The sequence below is a fragment of the Rattus norvegicus genome, chromosome 4, assembly GCF_036323735.1.
Source record: "Rattus norvegicus strain BN/NHsdMcwi chromosome 4, GRCr8, whole genome shotgun sequence".
Taxonomy (NCBI): Eukaryota; Metazoa; Chordata; class Mammalia; order Rodentia; family Muridae; genus Rattus; species Rattus norvegicus.
In genome coordinates, this window is record NC_086022.1 from 109,717,554 (window position 1) to 109,740,656 (window position 23,103).

The following is a 23,103-nucleotide window of genomic DNA, read 5'->3' on the forward strand; positions in this document are numbered from 1 at the left end:
CTTACATGACCCCAAAAGTTCCACCAGAGAACTACTAAGCCTAAAAAACAACTTCACCAAAGTGGCTGAGTATAAAATTAATTCAAACAAATCAGTAGCCTTCCTCTACGTAAAGGATAAACAAGCTGAGAAAGAAATTATAGAAACGACACCCTTCATAATAGTGACAAATAACATAAAATACCTCAGTGTGACTCTAATTAAGCAGGTGAAAGATCTGTATGACAAGAACTTCAAATCTCTGAAGAATGAAATTGAAAAGAACATCAGAAGGTGGCAAGATCTCCAATGCTCATGGATTGGCAGGATTAATATTGTAAAAATGGCTATTGACCGAAAGCAATCTACATATTCAATGCAGTCCTCATCAAAATTCCAACTCAATTCTTCGTAGAATTAAAAAGAGCAATTTGCAAATTCATTTGGGATAACAAAAAATCCAGGATAAAAAAATTATCCTGAACAATAAAGAAGTTCAGGGGAAATCACCATCCCTGACCTCAAGGTGTATTTCACAGCAGTAGTGATAAAAATTATATGGTATTAGTACAGAGACAGACAGGTAGATCAATGGAATAGAGCTGAAGGCCCAGAAATGAACCCACACACTTATGGTCACTTGATTTTTCACAAAGGAGTTGAAATTATCGAGTGGATAAAAGATCACATTTTTACTAAATGGTTCTGGTTCAACTGGAGGTCAGCATGTAGAAGAATTCAAATTGATCTATTCTTATTGACCTGAACAAAACCCCAGTTCAAGTGGATCAAGGACCTCCAGACACAATCAAACTAATAGGAGAAAATTTGGTGAAGAGTTGCCTAACACATGGGCACTGGGAAATTTTTCCTGAACAAAACACCAATGGCTTAGGCTGAAAGATCAAGAATCCACAAATGGGACCACATACAATTGCAAAGCTTCTGAAAGGCAAAAGACACTACCATTAGGGCCAAATGCAATTAACAAATTGGAAAAAATCTTTACCAATCCTACATCTGATAGGGGCTAATATCCAATACGTACAAAGAACTCAAGAAGTTAGAGTCCAGAGAATCAAATAACCCTATCAAAAATGGGATACAGAGCTAAACAAAGAATTCTTAGCTGAGGAATATCAAATGACTGAGAAGTACCTAAAGAAATGTTCAACATTCTGGTCATCAGGGAAATGCAAATCAAAATAACCTTGAGATACCACCTCACACCATCAGAATGGCTAAAATCAAAAACTTAGGTGACAACAGATTATGTCAAGGATGTGGAGAAAGAACAACACTCCTCCATTGTTGGATTGCAAGTTGGTACAACTTCTCTGGAAATCAGTCTGGGGTTTGCTCAGAGTATTGGACATTGTACTACCTGAGGACACAGCTATACCACTCCTGGGCATATACCCAAAAGATGTTCCAACATATAACAAAGACACATGCTCCACTATATTCTTAGCAGCTTTATTTATGATAACCAGAAGCTGGAATGAACTCAGATGTTCTTCAACAGTGGAATGGATACAGAAAATATGGTAGATCTAAAGAATAAAGTACTACTCACCTATTAAAAACAATGACTTCATGAAATTTATGAGCATATGGATGGAACTGGAGAATATCATCCTTATTGAAGTAACCCAATACATGGAATGCACTAACTGATAAATGGATATTAGCCCAAAGGTTGGATTACCCAAGATACAATCCATAGACCATATGAAGTCCAAGTAGAAGGACGACCAAAGTGAGGATGCTTCAGTCCTTCTTAAAAGGGGGAACAAAAGTATTCATAGGAGGAAATAAGGGAGATAAAGTTCTGAGCAGAGACCAATGGAATGGTCATTCAAAGCCTGCCCCTCCTGGGAATCCATCCTATGTACATAGAGCCACCAAAACCAGACAATATTGCTGATGCCAAGTCATGCATGCTGACAGGAACCTGATATAGCTGTCTTCTTCGAGGCTCTGCCGTACAGAGGCAAATGAGGCAGCCACCCATTGAACTATAAATGGGTTCACTGATGGAGGAATTACAGAAAGGATTGAAGGAGATGAAGGGTACCTGTAAGATCAATAAGACAAACCAACCAGAGCTCCCGGGGACTAAACCACCATGCAAAGAGTACACATGGACGGATCCATGACTCCACCTGTATATGAAGCAGAGGATGGTCTTGTTGGGCACCAATAGGATGAGAAGCCCGTCATCCTGCCAAGGCTGGACTCCCCAGGGTAGGGGAATGTCACAGTGGGGAGGTAGGAATCAGTGGGTGGGTGGTGAAGGAACACCTTCATACAAGAAGGTGGAGGGGGATGTGATATGGGGCTTATGGACAAGTAAACTGAGAAAGTGGATAACATTTGATATGTAAATAAAAATGTCTAATAAAAATATCCAATAAAAATAATAGAAAAGAACTTGCCTGCTGAAATAAAAATCAAAGTAAACTGTTCCTTCTGTAATTTTCTTTTGGCAATAATACTTTAACACAGCAACAGAAAAATGAATAGTAGTATCCTCAAAACAGGTGTTATAATTCCCCATTTTAGGAATAGTATCTGATCTGTGATTTGAACAAGTTTGGACATACAATTTACGGAAAAGGGCCATAAGGTTTGGGAGATAAAGAATAATGAATTCTGAAAGGAAATGAAAATGTCCTGAGAAACAGTGCTAGGTGAATTTAAGGTAATGGATTTGGGTGAAAATATTAGTTAAATTTGGCTCACAAGCAGTACATGTAAACTTGGAGAAATATGACCAAAGTATGTGAAATAAAGAAAATTTCTTTAATTCTTCTGTAGGTAAAAATCCAAATTCTGAAGTCATTCTCTTCCTCTAATACAAAGGGAGGGGAGAGAGAGAGAGAGAGAGAGAGAGAGAGAGAGAGAGAGAGAGAGAGAGAGAGAGAGGGAGCAGCAGTGGAAGCACAGCTTTGCCAGAATTCAGCTTCATCCTCAAAGAGAAGAGTGTGTCTTTTTTTATTTTGCTTCAGTCTTAGTAACTTCTCAATAATGAATTCCAGATGTGTTCTACAAAAGCCAGTCTTTCCAAAAGTACACTTGTTTTTAAAATGTGTATATTCATGGATAATTTTTAGGCTCTCAGTAGTGTGGGCTGTTATTTGGTCCCAAGTGGAAGATGCTGAAATGATGGACTACCCTTCAGCCAAGACAGAAAAACTTCTCAGGTTTCTGCTCAGATTACAGCAGACAAGTTTTTCCCCAACTGCTAATCTACCCTTTCCCTGGAAATCCACTTACAGAATCACATGCTTTCAAGTATTTATGGGGTACACAAGTAAGTAACTATTTTATTTGTCATAATGTTCATGAATTAAATGTGTAATTAAATTCAGTGAAGCACAAAAAACCTAAAATATTTTAAACTCCTGTCAAGTTCTTTTTTTTTATCTTTTGTTCTTCAGTCTCATTGTATTCTGTCAGTCTTCAACACAAGATCTAAGACATTTGTTTCTATAGCTTCACCACATATTAATTTCCTGCTTTGACCTGGTTACCTTTTCATGCTTTATTAGCTCCACCCAACAGTGTTCTTGAAAATGCTGTTTAACTCAATAGAACTCCTAATACTACTGTAGTTACAGTCAGAAAACACGTATTTTTATTGAGTATAATAGTGTCTTTTTGTAATTCTATCACTCAAAATCCTGAGGATAGAGGATTTTTAATCCACACTGCCTGAGTCCACACTGGTTGGTCCCTGGCTAGTAAGAGCTACATAGTAAAGTCCTGTCTCCAACATTGCGTTTCTCCAAAAAAAAATGGGAATTGAGTTTAAAATAAAAGTTGTCATTGACTTAGGGACTCGTTTTCTCAGAGCAGGCTACAACTGAATGTCAGGTGACATTGGACAGTAGTGGACAGAAGCCATGGATGACTTAGTGTGCTGTCTGCCATACCATACTGTGGACACAGGGTAAATCTGACTCAAGAGTCTGCCTGATAAGGAGCACAGTAACTCAAGAATACGAGAATTCTTAAGTTTTTAAAGATCTGTGGTTGGACAGATATTTCTGATATTTTCATATCTCATACATTGGATAAGTAAATGGATCATAAAAATAAAATATCTGGAGCTATAATATGTCTCCATAGGTAAAGTGACTTATCATACAAACCTGGAAAACTAAATTTTATCCACATGCTCCATTTATAGATAAGAGGAGACAACTGACTCCATACAATTGTCCTCTAACCTCTACATGTACACTGTGGCATGCATGACACTCCCATATAGTGTATGCATATTTGGAATGAACAGACACAAAACCAATCAATATCATTATTAATAAATGATTTGTCATGGATTTGTATATGTACATCTCTGAGAAAAAATATATGCTACAGTTTTAGGAGTTCCAATATCATTCTTGACTATTTTCAAGATTTTTCATCTACGTTCTTTTCACCTTTACTCTTAATTCCTATGGGTTTTATTCATATGTTCTTTCACTCTTTCTTATGAATTTTTTCTCATTTCTCTCTAAAGAGAAAATCTAAAGAGATATCCTGAGGGCTTTATTTCCAATTCTACTGCTGGCTTATCTTATAACCTTCATATAACACTTCATTTTAAGTGCTTGCGTATCAGAGCTGAAGGGAGGCTTTAAAATCACTTGCTCTAATATTCTCCCATTTTCCCAAGTGATAAAATATGAAATTAAAGTATAGAGATTTGAAAAGGAGAGCGTGATGTCAAGGAGTCTCAGTAGCAAAACAAAACAGACGCCGGATATCACATTGATTATTTCAGAGCTCTTGGACAGTAAGCCATTCAGTTTACTGAATGATCAAGAAATGGATAAAAAAACAGTTCTTTAAGGTGAGAAGTTTAAATACAAATGTAGGTAGAAACATACCTATGTTAAGACTCAAGTAAAGTTCAAATATTTGTATGTTAAAATTACTAAGTGATTTGTTAAATTAAAAAGACAAACTGATTTAGGTTTGTATAGTCTTATCAATATAATGCTAAAAGTATCTTTGTACACGCTAAATTTTATGTTATATGATGTCAAAATACAAATTTGCAAATAAATACTAAGCAAAAATAAATTTATCTAAAGGAATAAGAGAAGGCATTTCTGTAAGAGTGAGAGAAATGCATGGCCTACAGTTTCTGCCATCTGATGCTAACAGAAAAAGTCAAACTAATCAATGATAATATAAATGAAAATTACTACTACATCGTCTCCTAGCATCATGGAATTTTACATGTTTTGATATTGGAATAAAACTTAAAAGAATCCCTTCTTGTATCATCAGCCACAGCAGTTAAAATTCCTTGCCTTCTCCTAGAATTGTTTTTCAACATGAGGCTTCTGCTGTCAAAATAGTTCATCTTTCATTTGCAAGATTTTTTTCATACCCATAATAATCTTTATTTAATTGCATTTTTTTACTTTGCCGCATTTTAAAATTTTTTAATTTTATTTCTCTTGAATATTTTATGTATTTACATTTCAAATATTATCCCCTTCTTCCCTCTCATAACCACTCCCCTTCCATTGCTTCTATGATGGATTTCAATTGGTTGACAAGTACCTAAATAAATGTTCAACATCCTTTGTCATCAGGGAAATGCAAGTCAAAACAACACTGAAATTCCACCTCAAACCAGTCAGGGTGGCTAAGATAAAAAGCCCAGGTGACAACAGATGCTGGAGAGGTCATGGAAAGTGGAAAAGAAGAATGCTCCTCCATTGTTGGTGGGATTGCAAGCTGGTACAACCTCTCTGGAAATCAGTCTGGAGGTTCCTCAGAAAATTGGACATAGTTCTATCTGAGGACCCAGCTATACCACTCCTAGGCATGTACCCAAAAGATGCTTCAACATACAACAAGGACACATGCTTCCCTATGTTCATAGCAGCCTTATTTATAATAGCCAGAAGCTGGAAAGAACCCAGATGTCCTTCAACAGAGGAATGGATACAGAAAATGTGGTTCATCTTTACAATGGAGTACTACTCAGCTATAAACATCAATGACTTAATGAAATTCATAGGTAAATTAATGGAACTAGAAAATATCATCATGAATGAGGTAACCCAATCACAAAAGCATACATGGTATACACTCACTGATAAGTGGATATTAGCCCAAAAGCTCAAATTAACCAAGATACAATTCATAGACCACAAGCTCAAGAAGAAGGAAGACCAAAGTATGGATGCTTCAATCCTTCTTAAAAGAGAGAACAAAAATATCCATAGCAAGAGACATGGGGTCAAAGTTTGGAGCAGAGACTGAAGGAATGACTATTCTAAACCTGCCCCAACTGGGGATCCAGCCCATATACACACAGCCATCAAATGGAGACAACATTTCGGGTGCCAAGAAGTGCATGTTGACAGGAGCTTGATATAGATATCTCCTGAGAGGCTCAGCCAGAACCTGACAAATACAGAGGTGAATGGTAGTAGCCAACCATTGAACTGAAACAGGGTCCCCATTGGAGGAGTTAGAGAAAGGATTGAAGAAGTTGAAGGGGCTTGCAACACCATAAGAACAACAATACCAACCAACCAGAGCTCCTAGGGACTGAACCACCATCCAAAAATACACATGGACAGACACATGGTTCCAGCTGCATATGTAGCAAAGGATAGCCTAGGCACCAATGCGAGGAGAAGCCCATGGTGTAGCGGAATTTCGGGGTGGGTAGGTGGGGAGGAGTGGGTGGTTGTGTGGGTAAACACGCTTATACAATAAGGAGAAGGGGAATGGGATAGGTGGATTTTGGATCAAAAGCAAGAAAGGGGATAGTATTTGAAATGTAAATAAAAATATGTAATGAAAAAAGAAACTGATGGACAAATAAATAGACTCATTTTATTAATTTCTACAATTTAAATTTTATTTTATAAAAGTAAAATAACATATTTATCCCTCTATCTCCAGTTACTTCCCAATCCTCCCAATGTTATTCCTCACCAATTACATGGACAATGTTGTTTTAATTTTAAACCCACTGAGCCCTCTTACTACTGCCAGCATATACATTTCTATAGTGTCTCTTTGGTCACTCAGGGGTGACATCCCTGAAGACAGTTGACTCGCCAGCTACTGGCAGCTATCAATTGCTGATAGCTTCTCATTTGCGTTGGAACTTTGTAAGTCTGTCTCCATCCCTGTTTGGACTTGATCTGGCTTGATACTGTGAATGACTATATTATTCTAATACATGCAAATGATATTATAAGTGTTTCAGGATACAGGAGAAGAAGTTATAACTATAGCAATGAAGAAAGTAAAATCTGAGAATCCACAAATTTTATTGGGAAAAAATGTTGACTAACTCACCATATACAGCTTTTAGTCTGAAAATTTAGACTAACAGACAACACTCCTGAAGGTATATTTGCTATAGTTGGTTGGATTCATTTTTTCCATATATTTGTTCTACATTATGGTGGCTTTTGAAATTAACCTTAGTAATTATCTCCTTCTGTTCCTTCATAAGAAAAAAATAATGCTTGGCATTTTTTTCTGTAGAGCTCTACACCTTGCAGTACCATGATCATAATTGTATTTCTGTCATAATTCATAATTTAAAAGTCATTTAAACCTCTCTTGGGCATATACCCAAAAGATGCCCCAACATATAAAAAAGACACGTGCTCCACTATGTTCATCGCAGCCTTATTTATAATAGCCAGAAGCTGGAAAGAACCCAGATGCCCTTCAACAGAGGAATGGATACAGAAAATGTGGTACATCTACACAATGGAATATTACTCAGCTATCAAAAACAACGAGTTTATGAAATTCGTAGACAAATGGTTGGAACTGGAAAATATCATCCTGAGTGAGCTAACCCAATCACAGAAAGACATACATGGTATGCACTCATTGATAAGTGGCTATTAGCCCAAATTCTTGAATTACCCTAGATCCCTAGAACAAACGAAACTCAAGATGGATGATCAAAATGTGAATGCTTCACTCCTTCTTTAAATGAGGAAAAAGAATACCCTTGGCAGGGAAGGGAGAGGCAAAGATTAAAACAGAGACTGAAGGAACACCCATTCAGAGCCTGCCCCACAGGTGGCCCATACATATACAGCCACCCAATTGGACAAGATGGATGAAGCAAAGAAGTGCAGACCGACAGGAGCCGGATGTAGATTGCTCCTGAGAGACACAGCCAGAATACAGCAAATACAGAGGCGAATGCCAGCAGCAAACCACTGAGAATTTGCATGAGAATAGGTCCCCCGTTGAAGGAATCAGAGAAAGAACTGGAAGAGCTTGAAGGGGCTCGAGACCCCAAAAGTACAACAATGTCAAGCAACCAGAGCTTCCAGGGACTAAGCCACTACCTAAAGACTATACATGGACTGACCCTGGACTCTGACCTCATAGGTAGCAATGAATATCCTAGTAAGAGCACCAGTGGAAGGAGAAGCCCTGGGTCCTGCTAAGACTGAACCCCCAGTGAACTAGACTGTTGGGGGGAGGGCGGCAATGGGGGGAGGGTTGGGAGGGGAAAACCCATAAGGAAGGGGAGGGGGGAGGGGGATGTTTGCCCGGAAACCGGGAAAGGGAATAACACTAGAAATGTATGTAAGAAATACTCAAGTTAATAAAAAAAAGTCATTTAATTGTTACCGTTGGACCTAAGTATTTGGACTCACTTGAGCCTAACCTAATGTTGTCATTTCCTCTAGATCATAAGCAAGTTAATTTTTACCAGCCTCTCTTTATTTACCCTTAAAATATAAATACCAACTTACCCTTTGAAAGGACAAAATGCCTGTCTGGTGTATTATGAGTAGAAAAGGGTCATCATAACACCGCTATCAAAACATGGAGAGGTTCCACACCATTAAGATCAGGCTTCCCATGATCCCCCTGTTTTAGAAAAACTGGAGAAGAGGAGCATGTATTACTTTGGCTAAGCCATTTAACTATCAAATAACATTAATCACTGAATACAGAGTATCATTTTAAACTGTAGCAGGGGAAGCACTAGGCATTTAAATAGAATGTTTTCAAACACTCGGAAATTACTTGAAAAATACTGATTTGAAATTCAATTATGAGCTCATTGGCAGTAAACATGGCCATTTTCGAATTAAATGCAACCAAATTAATAACAAATATCCTTTTGTATTTTGCTATAGCCATTCAACTGGGGCTCACAGGTTCTGCTAGAAACATTAGCCATCCATTTCTATGGATCCATATGTCTTTATTTTCCCTGTGTGTGATCATGTCTGATACTTGAATGTCAAGACTCCAAACTCAGATCCTTGTTCATGCCAAACATATCCAATGAAGCCATCTTCCCTGTCATCTGTATTTATTTTCTAAAAGGAGATTTTTTATTGGTTCTTATGAATATTCCAAGTAATAATTCTTTACCCACAAAAAATTCAACATTAAACTTTGATTAAAGACTGATTTTTCCCATTTCTGAATGTGTTCTAGGAAAGTGTATCACACTATAGAGCATACTTGTTGCCCTCATCTTCAGTCAGACATTTCATAATCTCATCCAATGTATTTTGATCACAGTCTCCTTCAGCATCTCCTACAAAACATCCTTATTCCATTTCAACTCAAATATTTATTCTCTGTTGTTGTTTTTAACTTAATACAGCTTACCACTGGTGAGAGTAGAGAGTGGACTCTCTCACTATTATTGGGTGAAATACAATGTATGCTTTGAGCTTTAGTAAAGTTTTTCGGGTTTTTTTGTTGTTTTTGTTTTTGTTTTTAGTTTTTGTTGTTGTTGCTTTTTTGTTTTCTTTTTTTTTTGTTTGTTTTTGTTTTTTCATGAATGCGGGTGCCCACTCATTTCGAGAATAGATGAATTGAGAGAGTTCATCCTGGTAGATTTATCCTTTTATGAGTATGAAGTGTCCCTTCTTTGATAACTTTTGATTGAATGCCATTTTTATTTTATATTAGAATGGCTACTCCAGCATGTTTCTTAGGACCATTTGCTTCAAAGATGTTTTTCAGTCTTTTACTTTTAGGTAGTGTCTGTCTTTGTCACTGAGGTGCATTTCCTACATGCAGCAAAATACTGGTTCTTGTTTACATATCCAGTCAGTTAGTCTATGTTTTTTGGGGGGCAATTGAGACCATTGATGTCAAGAGATATTAAGGGATAGTGATTGGTGTTTCCTGTTATTTTTGTTGTTAAAGGTGGAATTATGTTTGTGTGGCTCTCTTAGGTTTGTTGCAAGATTACTTTCCTGCTTTTTTCTAGGATGTAGTTTCCCTCCTTGTGTTGAAGTTTTCCATCTATTATCCTTTGTAGGACAGGAATTGTAAAAATATACTGTGTGAATTTGGTTTTGCCATGGAATATCTTGGTTTCTCCATCTATGATAACTGAGAGTTTTGCTGAATACAGTAGTCTATGCTGGCATTTGTGTTCTCTTTGGTCTGTATGTCATCTGCACAGGATCTTCTGGCTTTCATTGTCTCTGGTGAGAAGTCTGGTGTAATTCTGATAGGTCTGCCTTTATATGTTATTTGACCTTTTCCTCTTACTGCTTTTAATTTTAATACTCTTTCTTTGTTTTGTGTATTTGGTGTTTTGACTATTACGTGATAGGATGAGTTTCTTTTCTGGTCCAATCTGTTTGGAGTTCTGTAGACTTCTTGTATGTTCCTGGGCATCTTGTTTTTTTTTTTTTGTAGGTAAGGGAAGTTTTCTTCTATAATTTTGTTGATGATATTTACTGGCCATTTAAGCTGAGAATCTTCGTTTTCTTCTATACCTATTATTCTTAGGTTTGGTCTTCTCATTGTGTCCTGGATTTCCTGTATATTTTGGGTTAGAAGCTTTTGCTGATCTACCTCAAATGAATGGGTACAGAAACTAGAAAATATCATACTTAGTGAGTATAAATGATCAGAAATGGTATGCACTCACTGATAAGTGGATATTAGCCCAAAAGCTTAGAATAACTAAAGAAAAAACATTCACAGATCATTTGAAACTCAAGAAGAAAGAAGACCAAAATGTGCATGCTTCAGTCCTTCTTAGAAGGGAGAAAAAATACTCATGGGAGGAAATATAGGGACAAAGAATGCAGCAGGGACTGAAAAAAGATCATCCAGAGGCTACTCTACCTAGGTATACATCACATATGCACTGAGCAAACCCTGTCATTATTGCTCATGCCAAAAAGTGATTGTGGATAGAAAGCAGGTATGAATGTTTCTTGAGAGGCTCTGCCACAGCCTTACTGATGCTAATGAGGATGCTTGCAGCTAACCATTAGACTAAACAAGGGGAACCCAATGTAGAAGTTAGAAAAAGGACTGAAAGACCAGAAGGGGTTTTCAACCCCATAGGAAGAACAATAATATCAACCAATCAAACCCCACCAGAGCTCCAGGGACTAAACCACCAATCAATGAGTACACATGGAGAGACCCATGGCTCTAGCTGTGTATGTAGTAGAGGATGGCATTGTCAAGCATCAATAGGAGGAAAAGTCCTTGGTCCTGTGAAGACTTGTTTCCCTAATATAGAGGAATTCCAGGGTGTTGAGGTAGGAGTGGGAGCATCCTCATAGAAATAGGGAGAGGGTGGAGGGGGTATTGGAGAGGAGGAAAAGGGTTGACATTTGAATTGTAGTTGTATATATTATCCAAGAAAAATAAAATTAAAATGAATACAGCTTACACTGTGTTTGCTATCTTGGGTGTGTTGACCTTGAGAATGTTCAACTTACTAATGACTCCAGTTAAAAAAACAAAACAATACAAAACTCTCTCTCTCTCTCTCTCTCTCTCTCTCTCTCTCTCTCTCTCTCTCATACACACACACACACACACACACACACACACACATACACACACACACACACACCAGCAGCTATCAATTTCCAATGGCACCTCTTCTCAGGGTAGCACTTCATGCTTGCTCTACATCTTCATAAAAGATGTAGTTTTAAATATCTTAGAATATTGTCTGAATTAACATTGGGTAGGTCTCGTTCACACTATCACAACTACTATGGTTTCCTAAGTGCAACTGCCATGCCATATCTGGGAAAAAAGTGTCCTTGTGGTCATCCACTGCTTTTGCCTCTTAAATTTGCTATTCTTAAAAAACGCATTATTTGTCAAAGATAAAAATCATAATGCTATTTTAATCTGTTTCAGACTTAGTATTTAAAGACATATATTACAAGCCATGCTCTGTATGAGTTCAGCTCACATATACCCCATACCACTATGTGAAGGAAAATAATGCCCATTTGTCTCTCCTGTTTAATCTATATGATTGTGACAAGCATCATGAATGAAAATAATTTTAAACAAACTGTTTAACACTATTTTTATTACTTATTTTCCTCATGGATGAGGCCAGATAATTGACAAACAACCTGAGTGAAATTATTTTTTTAAAACTACAGCTTTAGGGAATACCTTTCCATTATGGTGAGGAGAATATGAAATGAGAATATGAAATGAGAATATGATGTGCCTTGCTAAATTGCATCCATAGTAGAGAGCAGAGAATGTACAGGAATTCAAGCTAGCATGGAAATGCAGACACCAGACACCATGGACCTACTTCCTATAGGAAAACTCTGCCTCCTAAACTTTCCAAAATCACTCAGAGGAAGGTCGCCATCTGGAGATTACAAATTTAAGGCCATGAAGAGGGAAGGGGCCATCTTACAATCAGTCAAAACAAGTGGGTAGATCAGATGATTCAGTGGGTAAAAAGGCTTGCTGCCAGGACTGAGTTCTATTCTGAGACCTAACATTGTAGAAGGAGTAAATCAACTAGAGCAAAATGGCCTGCAGCTCAATCCCATCTTATAGTCACCAAAAATATACATATATGTAATACATATGTATGAACAAAAAATTTGATAGATTCTCTTTAATAAATAAACATGACTTGCTTTCCTATATCAAGTTATTTATTATCTTCATCTTTTATCATGTCTGTAAACATGTATCCCTTCTGTAAGCAGAGAGAAATAAAATAAAAACTAAATAGAAACAGGAAACAGAGACGTAGTGGCATGGTTCATTGCCTTCTCCTCCTCAGTGAGTAGTTCAAGTCGGCTTCTCTTTTAAGAATGAGGCTAAGGTAGGTTTATCTCATAGGGCAGAAAGAGGTCTTTCAGTTACACTAAGAATTTACTGTGTGCCCATGATCACTGGGAAAGCCTTCTATGAAGCACTGTATATAGGGGGTAAGAATAGTGGTCTGATTCAGTAGCAAGTAGATAGAACCCAAGTTTAGGGCCAAAATAGACTTGGAATGATCAGTTTCTTTTAACATGTATTGAATTTTATTGGTTATGTATTTATAATAATTTTTATTTTTTATAATTTTTTTATTTTTTATTGGTTATTTATACATTACTTTTTGACATCATATTAACAATAGCCTGTGATCTGTCCTAGTACATAGGAAACAATGCTTTGAAATGTCTACTTGATGGAAGAGCCTTAGTCATCTGGATTATAATACATGTGGTTTTAAGCATCCCCATAGTATATCACTGTAGTCAAAGAGAGTTCCATGCTTATTGGGCTGTTTTTGTCTCCAAAATTATAACTGAAATTTTCAATTTGAACAATTGACAGATGGCATTCTGTGCACCATACATCTGGGAAGGAATGGGAAGAAAACAGAGAGATCTTTGTCCTTATTTACTGATAACACACACATCTTAAATACTTTATAATTTTCTTTGAGAAGTGATGGATTTCTTGGAAATGGATTGCAATGTTCACAGTTCATATATTGTTCTGTTTTTATTTCCTTGCATTGTACATCCACAAATATCTCATTACACTTGATGTGACATTACCTAAAGTTGACATTAATGTATTTTTGATGAAAACTTGATACATTTCTGGTAGTTCTTAAAAGGATTTTCTACTGAGTCTGTGGGGAGGAAAATATAAAGCTATTATATAGGTCATAAACTCTGGGGTCTCTTCTTTCAGAAGGTATTTTTGCTTTCAGATTTTTCCCCTGTTATGTTCGCTATGCTAACAACCCAAAGAGTGTTTCAAAACTGTAAGAGTTGGAATTGTACTAAAGTCATTCAAAGTGGATTTTGATTACTCTCTTTAACATTGCTTTTAGGAGGAAAACGTTCTTTTTTAAAAATCTAAGAAATAAGTATAATTATCAGTCCTTTAAAATTCAAAAGAAAAATGCTGAAATTTGGCTCTGAATGAATCCTAATAAATTGAAAATAGAATATATTTTTTGGATACTTTTGTTTGTGGACAATAAATGAGAGAAGATCCAAACTGTTACAGATTACAACATCTGATTTCAACGGGTATGGGTGGGTCTTCTAAGCAGTAGGGTCCTAGAACACAGAAGTAGGCAGAAGAGAATTATTAATTGATAAGTTGCCATAAGAGTTTAGCAGACCTGAGTGGTGCTTTTTAAGGATTCTAGAATGCAGAGCACATGTCACAGGATTCCAGTTTCAAATGTCTAGGGGCAATAGGCTAGGCAACAAAGAAAAGATGCAGCTTCAATCTAAAACCAGATACCAAGTAAAAACCTGACTTTAGAGTGATAATATTATGCATAGTCATATCTATCATTTTATATTCTTCACAAACTTGTCATGTGTTAAAACAAACCTAAAGTAAGGATGTATATTTTGGTTTAAAATGTTTTGAGTTGGTAAAGTGATGGCTTTACCAACTTAAGGGCACTCACTGCTCTTGTTGAGGTCCTGACATTTATTCCCACCAAACATGTCAGAGGACTTATTACCACTTGTAATTCTGGCTCCTGGGGTTTCAACATTGTCTAATGGTCTTCCTAAACTCACAAAACATGTAGACATAAATAAAGATAAAGCTAAGTCCTAAAATTAACCATTACTCTCGTCGTTATAGAAGAATTTAAGTGGAATAATAGGTAAGTAAAAGTTAATAACACGAAAATTGGAGATACTGAATTTTAGGCTGGGAAAGTTTAATTCATGTGACATTATAGTTAAGCTATTTTAAATATTTTAATAAAACAATTATAAACAAGCTATTTATGAATTGTAAAGCTTTAACTTTTCACAGGTTAGAGCTGAATATGGTAGCTTCATGGGGATTTGAATGGGTTGTATAGGAGAGGTGAGGTACAAGACTATTAGGCTACATCTGAGTACTCTGGATTATTTCATATGCAGAAATGTATAAAAATTCACTGACTATATTTGGTTTGCTTCCAAATCTAGTAAAATATTGCTAAGGGCCAAGCTTAGATCAAAGAGAAGACATACTCAAATTGAATTCCTCAGAATAGGAAGTGACTTTTGTATCCAGTACTCTGAGTAAGCTCATCCTTTGTCCTTGGGAGATGAAAGTTATATCTAGTAATATCAGCATGTATTAAGGGCATTTCCTTTACTAAAGGACTAAGTTAGTGGCTACGTACCTTAATCTATGCATGTGTAGCTTTGATTCAGACAATCTCCCACAGGCTTATGTGGTGAAAGTTTGATCCTCAATCAGTGGTACAATGAAAGTTGGTAAAACCATTAAGAAGTAGTGCTTAGTAAGGTGCCTTTCATAACTGTATTATTACTTCAAAGGGGTTTACGGGTTCTTGATTTCATTGGCTATTTCTCACTTATTTTCGGTCTTAAAGGTTTATCTCTGTCCATGTTTCTGGTATAATGTAAGATAGTGTCCCACTGGTTATGAATTGAAATCTAGAAATTCACAAAAACAAATCACACTTTGTTTTTATAATTAAGATGAGTATATAAGATAGCACAGTGTTTCATAACACTTGCTTCTCTTGCAAAGAACATGAATTCAGTCTCAAGACCCTTATAAGTCTCACAAGCATTTGTAACTTCAACTGCAGGATTCTTAAAGTCCTCTTAAGGTCTCTAAGGGTAACAAACAATATACATGGAAAAATTCATGCAATATCTCAATAGTAATACTAATACTAATACTAATAATATCCACACTCATTTGCAGGCTGTGTTACTGGAATAATTATACATCATGTGTAATATGGATAATAGAGTTAGCTTTGAGGACATAGAAAAAAGATAATATATTAGGAAGTATGTTGTGTGCATAGAAAAAAAGTAGTTTAGTGAATTGTTTTGTTGTTCGTTTGGTTGGTTTTAGATCAAGAGTTATTTGGATTTATCTAATCACTAGAAAGAGGTCAAGAGAACAGAATTCCAAATGGGAGAATAATATGTGCCAATTTTGAGATAGATAGGAGAGATGAGTCAGTTGATAGGGGTAAAAGACTAGAGAAAGACCAAGAAGTAGAGAATAAGGGGTCAGAAACTGAAAACACAGATAATTGGCCTGTGAAAGCAGATAATACACAATCATTACAGAAACAAGGTATGATTTTATATTCTCATTTGGGTTATATAGGAATGTTTATTCTTTTCTTCATCAAGTGAATTTCAGGGCAATTTATGATGGTGTGACACTACATACAGGTCAGGAGAATGTGAATGATTCTGGTAATGTTACCTTCCTGCTGGAAAGAGTAGATTAGAAGTATTGACAAAATGGATGCTGGAGACTATTCCCATTACAAGAGTGCTTTCCTAGTGTGCAGGGAAGCCTGAATTTATGCTAACATCACATAAACTGGATATTTAGTTATACGTCAATTTTAAGAACTTAGGAGCTGAAGTCAGAAGAATCGTAAGTTCATAAAAGTTTATCTTCAGATCCACATTGTCAAGATGCTGTCGATACACACACACACACACACACAGAGAGAGAGAGAAAGAGAGAGAGAGAGAGAGAGAGAGAGAGAGAGAGAGAGAATGAGAGTGAGAGGTAGAGGGAGAGAGAGAGAGAGAGAGAGAGAGAGAGAGAGAGAGAGAGAACTATTTCCAAGAATTTAAAACAGAGGTGCATGTTCCATAACAGCTTTATTTATAATAGCCAGAAGTGGGAAATAATCCAGATGTCTCTCAAGATGTCCCCCAGAAGAATGATTACAGAAAGTGTGGTACGTATACACAATGGAGTACTATGCTCTGATGAAAATCAATGACTTCATGAAATTTACAGGCAAATGGATAGAACTAGAAAATATCACCCTGAGTGAGGTAACCGAGAAACAAAAGAGGATACATGGTATATATTCACTAATAAGTAGATTTTTACTCCAAAAGCTCATAATGCACAAGATACAGTCCACAGACTAAACGGAGCTTAGAAGAAAGGAAGAGCAGGGTGTGGATGCTTCAGTCTTGCATTGGGGGGGTGGGGGGTATGACAATTTTGGTGGGTGGAAGTAAACTGGGGCAGGGAAGGAGAAAAGAGGGGATAAGGGTTGCAGTATCAGGAACTAGAGGGGATATGAGAGAGGAATAGAGGGCCATGAAATCAAACAAAAATATGTAGAGGTAGCATGAGGAACTGGGGACAGCCACTGTAGGGTTCCAGACACCAAGGACACATGAGGCTACCATGACCCAGCTGGGATGACTTTAGCCAAAATATACAGAGAAGGGGGAGATAGAATCTGTTGAGACCATCTCCCATAGATAGGAATGGACTGGTAGAGGGCTGGGGTCACTTGCCCATCTCAAAGTTTTTAATCCAGAAATGTTTCTGTCAAAAGGAAGAACAGGGACAAAATGGAACAGAGACTGAAGGAAGAGCATACCAGGGTCTGCCCCACCTAGGGACCCATAATGCTTGCAGATACCAAACCCAGTACTGTTCCTATGGTCAAGAGGCACTTGATAACAGGAACCTAGTGCGGCAGGTCCTGAGGAGGTCCTGCCAGCAACTGACCAATGCAGATGTGGATGCTTGCAGCCAATCATCAGACTTACCTCAGGGAACCTGGTCGGAGAATCAGAAGAAGGACTAGAGGAGCTAAGGGGGATTGCAACCCCACTGGAAGAACAACATAGGCTGGCCTGACCACCCAGTTCTCCCAGAGTGTAGAACATTAAACAAGGAGTGTACCTGGAGAGATCCATGGCTCCAGATACATGTGTAGCAGAGGATAGCCTTACCTAACAGCATTGGGAGGGGAGGACCTTGGTCCTGCGAAGTTTGATGCCCCAGCATAGGGGTATGCTGGAGTTGTGGGTGGGAGAGTGTGGGTGGGTAGGGGAACATTCTTATACAGGCAAAGGGGAGTAGGGACAGTGGATATGTGATGGGGGGGGTGGAGGGGATGGCCTGGTGGATGGTATAACTAGGGAAATGGGATAACATTTGAGATGTAAATGAATGTAATGATTATTTAAAACTTAAAAATAAAACAGAGTGGTGAATGTGCCCAAGCATTTGCTTTTAGCTTTGAAGAACTTACATTGCCAAGATCTCTAAGTGAAGAAATGAAAGTCATGTTAAATTTTATTGAGATATTCAGAAAACCCCTTTTTGAATTATCTTACTCATTTGTTAGAGTTTACTTAAAAATTCAAAGTAACTCTTTTTGAATTATATTTTTCATTATTCCTTGCAATTAAAAATTTATATGCTTTATTAAAAAATATTGTCAATAAATTAAAATATCACTCAACAGGTTAACCAGACACAATGTCTATGCAGGTTAATGGAGTTCTATACAGTTAGAATAGGCGTTTGGAATGGAAGATGTAGAACGACATTTTAAAATAATATGATGTATTAAATTTATATATCACCATATTATGGTGAGTGTTCAACAGATTTTTGAACATTATTCAAGGCATGAGGCTAAATTTATTTTTATGCATGTATAAATGCAACAAAAGCATATAAGGCATTATATTCTATAAAGTATACATTGATCATTCTTAAACTATAGTTAGACAAACTATCAGAGGGCAAACATGAAATTTTTATATTTGTAATTTTTCTTCACTCTCAACCCACTGAACATTATTTTAGTCTAATAGTTTGACAATAAAATGCTAATTTTCACCAATATTGGACATATATTTCACTTGACCATAAATTACTAACATATCTAAAATCCCCACATCTCTTTCTCTTCGGTAGTCTATGAAATCACATGTATAAGCAAAACGTTTAAACTTAAGAATCTTTACTACTTAAACTTTTTTAAAATTTTTTGTATTATAAGAACTAAATGCTTTCTATTAACTTAGTTACTAATAACCATTTTATAAATTTAAACACCTACAATTTATTTAGTCAGATGGAAAAATAATTCAAGTTTTGAAAGAAAACAAGCTATAGTTTGATATATCGTGACATCCTATGTAATAGGTGTGATACAAATGCAGAAGGGTGGCTGTATTCTGACACCAGGGTAGAGGAAATTTCTACAGCAGATGCCTATTTGTATTATACCATAAATACGAAGTTGGAAATTCTGAATCTAGAAGTAAGTAGGATATGAAGATGGCTGAGTTGTGAAAGTCTCCCTGGTTATAGTCACACACACACACACACACACACACACACACACACACACACAAATTTGGAGTGATGATACTTGATTTATTCCAGAGGTGTGAAGAACTGTTGATTTGATTTTATTGCAGACAAGTCACTGATTCGATATAAAGGATAAGTTTCAAAGTTAAACTTACTTATTGTCTTGCATGAAAAATTTTCATTTTCACAAGTCATAATATTTGTTTAAAACTATCACAAATGATTCCTATGATCCAACAGAACATTAAAACAAATGAAGAAACAAACAAACAAAAACAGTTCATCTGAGCCAACTAGGAGAGTTGGAGAGTTTCTCAATTGTGTTGTATCAATAAGTATATTAGTAAGTGAAATTTGGAAGGCTATGAGCCATCTGAAATTTTATACTATAATGAAAAGAGTGGAAGTTGGGGAAATTTTAATTAAATGTTACACCTTAAATGATATGTTTTTCTTTCAAGCTGATGAGGGATGGAGTGTTCTAGTTACCATTAACCGTTAACATACGAAAAATTAGAATGTCCTGAAGAAGAGAGATTTTGTGGTGTGTGCAAGGCTGGGAAAGATTGCCTTGATTGCTAACTAGTAAAGGAGGTGCCAGGCCACTGTAGGCAGCAGTATCTACCTGGCAGAAGGTCATGCACTACATTAGAAGCTAACAGACCACGAACCAGAAGTAACCACCTGATCCGCAAACGCAGTTCCTCCCTGGTGTCTGTTTGAACATCCTGGCACGGCTTCTTTCCCATTGATGATGGACTGAAGCCAAATAAACCCAAAATAAATCCTCTTCAAAATAACTGTATGAGTAGGAGTTATATTCCTATGTCTCTCGACATTCAGCTGATTCTGATGATTATACATAATCTTGATTTATGTACTAGCATTTTGTAATCTAATTGTGTAATCCATAATCCACTCCAAAAGATCTGTAATGAGAAATACTGACCCTGAAAGTCAAGACTATGTTTATTTTATAAAGGACATAAGCTGTATGCTATTTTTTTAAATGTAAGACACAACTTAGTTTTGTTATAGAAATCCCCTATCTCATTTTTCCCAACCAATTAGATCATGGAATAATGGCATAGATAATTTTTACCTGTTGCTTTGAAATAATAGCAACCACTGAAAACACAATATTCTTGTTTATTAACAGCATTACCATATTTGTTCAATAGGAAAATAATGCGGCTGTGGCCAGATCAGCTTGTTTGGAATAAGTAGCTTTATCACATCGATCTTAGCTGATAAAGCTATTGCCATTCATGGAGAATCTGATCCTTGCCCTGGATTACGCTTCATTATTCTGCAATTACAAGGTTAGTCTTTGCATTCAGTCAGAGCACACTACCAGCAAATGCCTCCATAAAACCTATTAACTCCACTAATTCTTTGCACCTTTTGAATGCAAGCGGATTTGGTACTGGATTTCCTTTCCAAAATGCTCAGTATTCTGGACCATGAACAAATTATACCTGATGTGCATCTTGGCTATCAGCAGAATTTTTATTGGTGCTGTTGATCCTTCCAGATTGCTATGCCATCTCTTTCCTCCCGGTGTTTTGTGAATAGTTGCACAAAGATGAGATGCTATGTCTCCTGGCTTATCTCCTAATTAAGATGATTGCATACCATGCATATGAGGCTAATTCTTCTGGCTTTGTTTTAAATTGATCACTCTGTCTTCTCACAGAAATTGCATTTTCATCAAGATAATGCTTTTACCTAGGAAAATGGACACAGGTGCTTCCTCTTGAAATTCTGGACCTTAAAACCTATGCCTTTGGCCAAATTGAAGTCCTATCAATTTTTCTTTTTATTAATGAGATTAATAAAAGTTGTCAACCATTATAGAAAGCTGTAGTATCAATTAGCTGACTCTAAAACCAGGAATCACAAGAGATGAGTTCAAATTCTACTTTTACATTGATGTTTTTATTAACTCGGTTCCACTTTCAACTAAAAATAAAGGAATTTGAACACATCAGTGATTCCCAAAGCCTACAGAAAACAGAAGAGAGAAATGTGTGCGAATATGGAAGGCAAAGACTGTATTTGAAAAAAATAAATTAGTATGAGAAAATATGGATCTATGGAGCTCTTGTATTTTAGCCATTTTTCAAAGGCTTATAAAGTATTAAATTCTAACAGTTACTAATATTAGATAATATTTATAATTCTATAAAATTATGGTATCTGCAGATGTTAATAGAAAAAAGAGAATCATACCTTTTTTTCTGTTTTCCTGTGCAATTTCTTAACTTTACTGATCATGTTTCTTAAAACCCTAAAAGAAATTAATGATTAAAGAAATGCTATGGGCTGTTTTCTCCCCTGCCAATCACAAACTAAGAAAATGGTTTTGACCTGTTTCTTCTTTTCAGATAACTCTAGCTTATGTATAGTTGGCATTAAACTAGCCATAATATATATATGTATATATACATATATATATATATATATATATGTTATGTATACATGTAAAAATGTTGATATATAATTATAATTGTGGGAATGTATAATTGCAAAATAAGTAAATTCTAAATACAGTGATTACATTTAAACATTTCATGAAATATTTTTAGATCTTTACAATGGTGACTGTGAATAGGCTCTGTAGTTAAGCAAAAATTTACACGCAGTACAGATCTTTGTAAAAAGTGGTAGAAATTTCACAAAAATGTGGGAGCAAAAGTAAAGAAACAAACATAAGGAGATTGTACCTTTTCTTCATATTCTCTCAGTGTTGAGTATGGAGTAGAAACTTGAAGTGAATAGTGGAAAATGTAGAAAAGATGTAGAGTGAACTTGACCTTGATGTGCACCAAACAATAAACAGGTACATACGGAGCTTTTTAAATTTGTTTTCAATTTGAGAATGTTTGGTATTTAACTTTGTATGCAAATGTGAAGGGTGTTTGAAAATTAGGTTACCATTTAAATCTATAAACCTGAAGATTGCCCCCAATAATATAATGTTTGCTTTTGCTAGCCTTTTGTTGTTTAGCAAAACAATTGAAGCCCTAAATACAGTGAAAGCGTAGTATTCATGCAACCATGACAGACTGTAGATTTCAGGTGCACCACTAATCCACTGATTTCTTTTTGTATTCCACTCAGAACTCAGACTTTCTAATCTCATAATCCAATTCTTTAATTCTTCTCCTCTCTCTCTCTCTCTCTCTCTCTCTCTCTCTCTCTCTCTCTCTCTCTCTCCATATATATATATATATATATATATATATATATATATATGCCTTCCCAATTAGTTTCATTTGAAGAATCTTGAAGCAGAGAGAGTAAAAAGCTACATTTCCTTACGTTTTAAGATAAATATTTACTATACATTTTAATAAAAGAATATGGAGTCTGGTATACTGGCCAAGTGGGTAAAGTTTCATGTGGCATCTGAATGGCATCCTTCTTCAGGGCAGAAGAAGAGAATTGAGCTCTCCAAGTTGTCCTCTGACTACCTTAGGCACCTGTAGGCTGATATTTTTCAGAACCTACTTTCATAGGGGTTATTAAATATTTCAACTTCCCTTATAGCCCACTTACCAAAGGTAGGGAAGGAAAATAGCTGATAGGTCAAGGGGGACATGAATATTTTTAGAAGTAGTCCTTTGAGGCAATTCCAGTTTCCATTAACAGCAGTCCAATCCACTAGAAAAACACCGAATATGGACCAGCAGCAGCTGTTCTATCCGGAACAAACCGCAA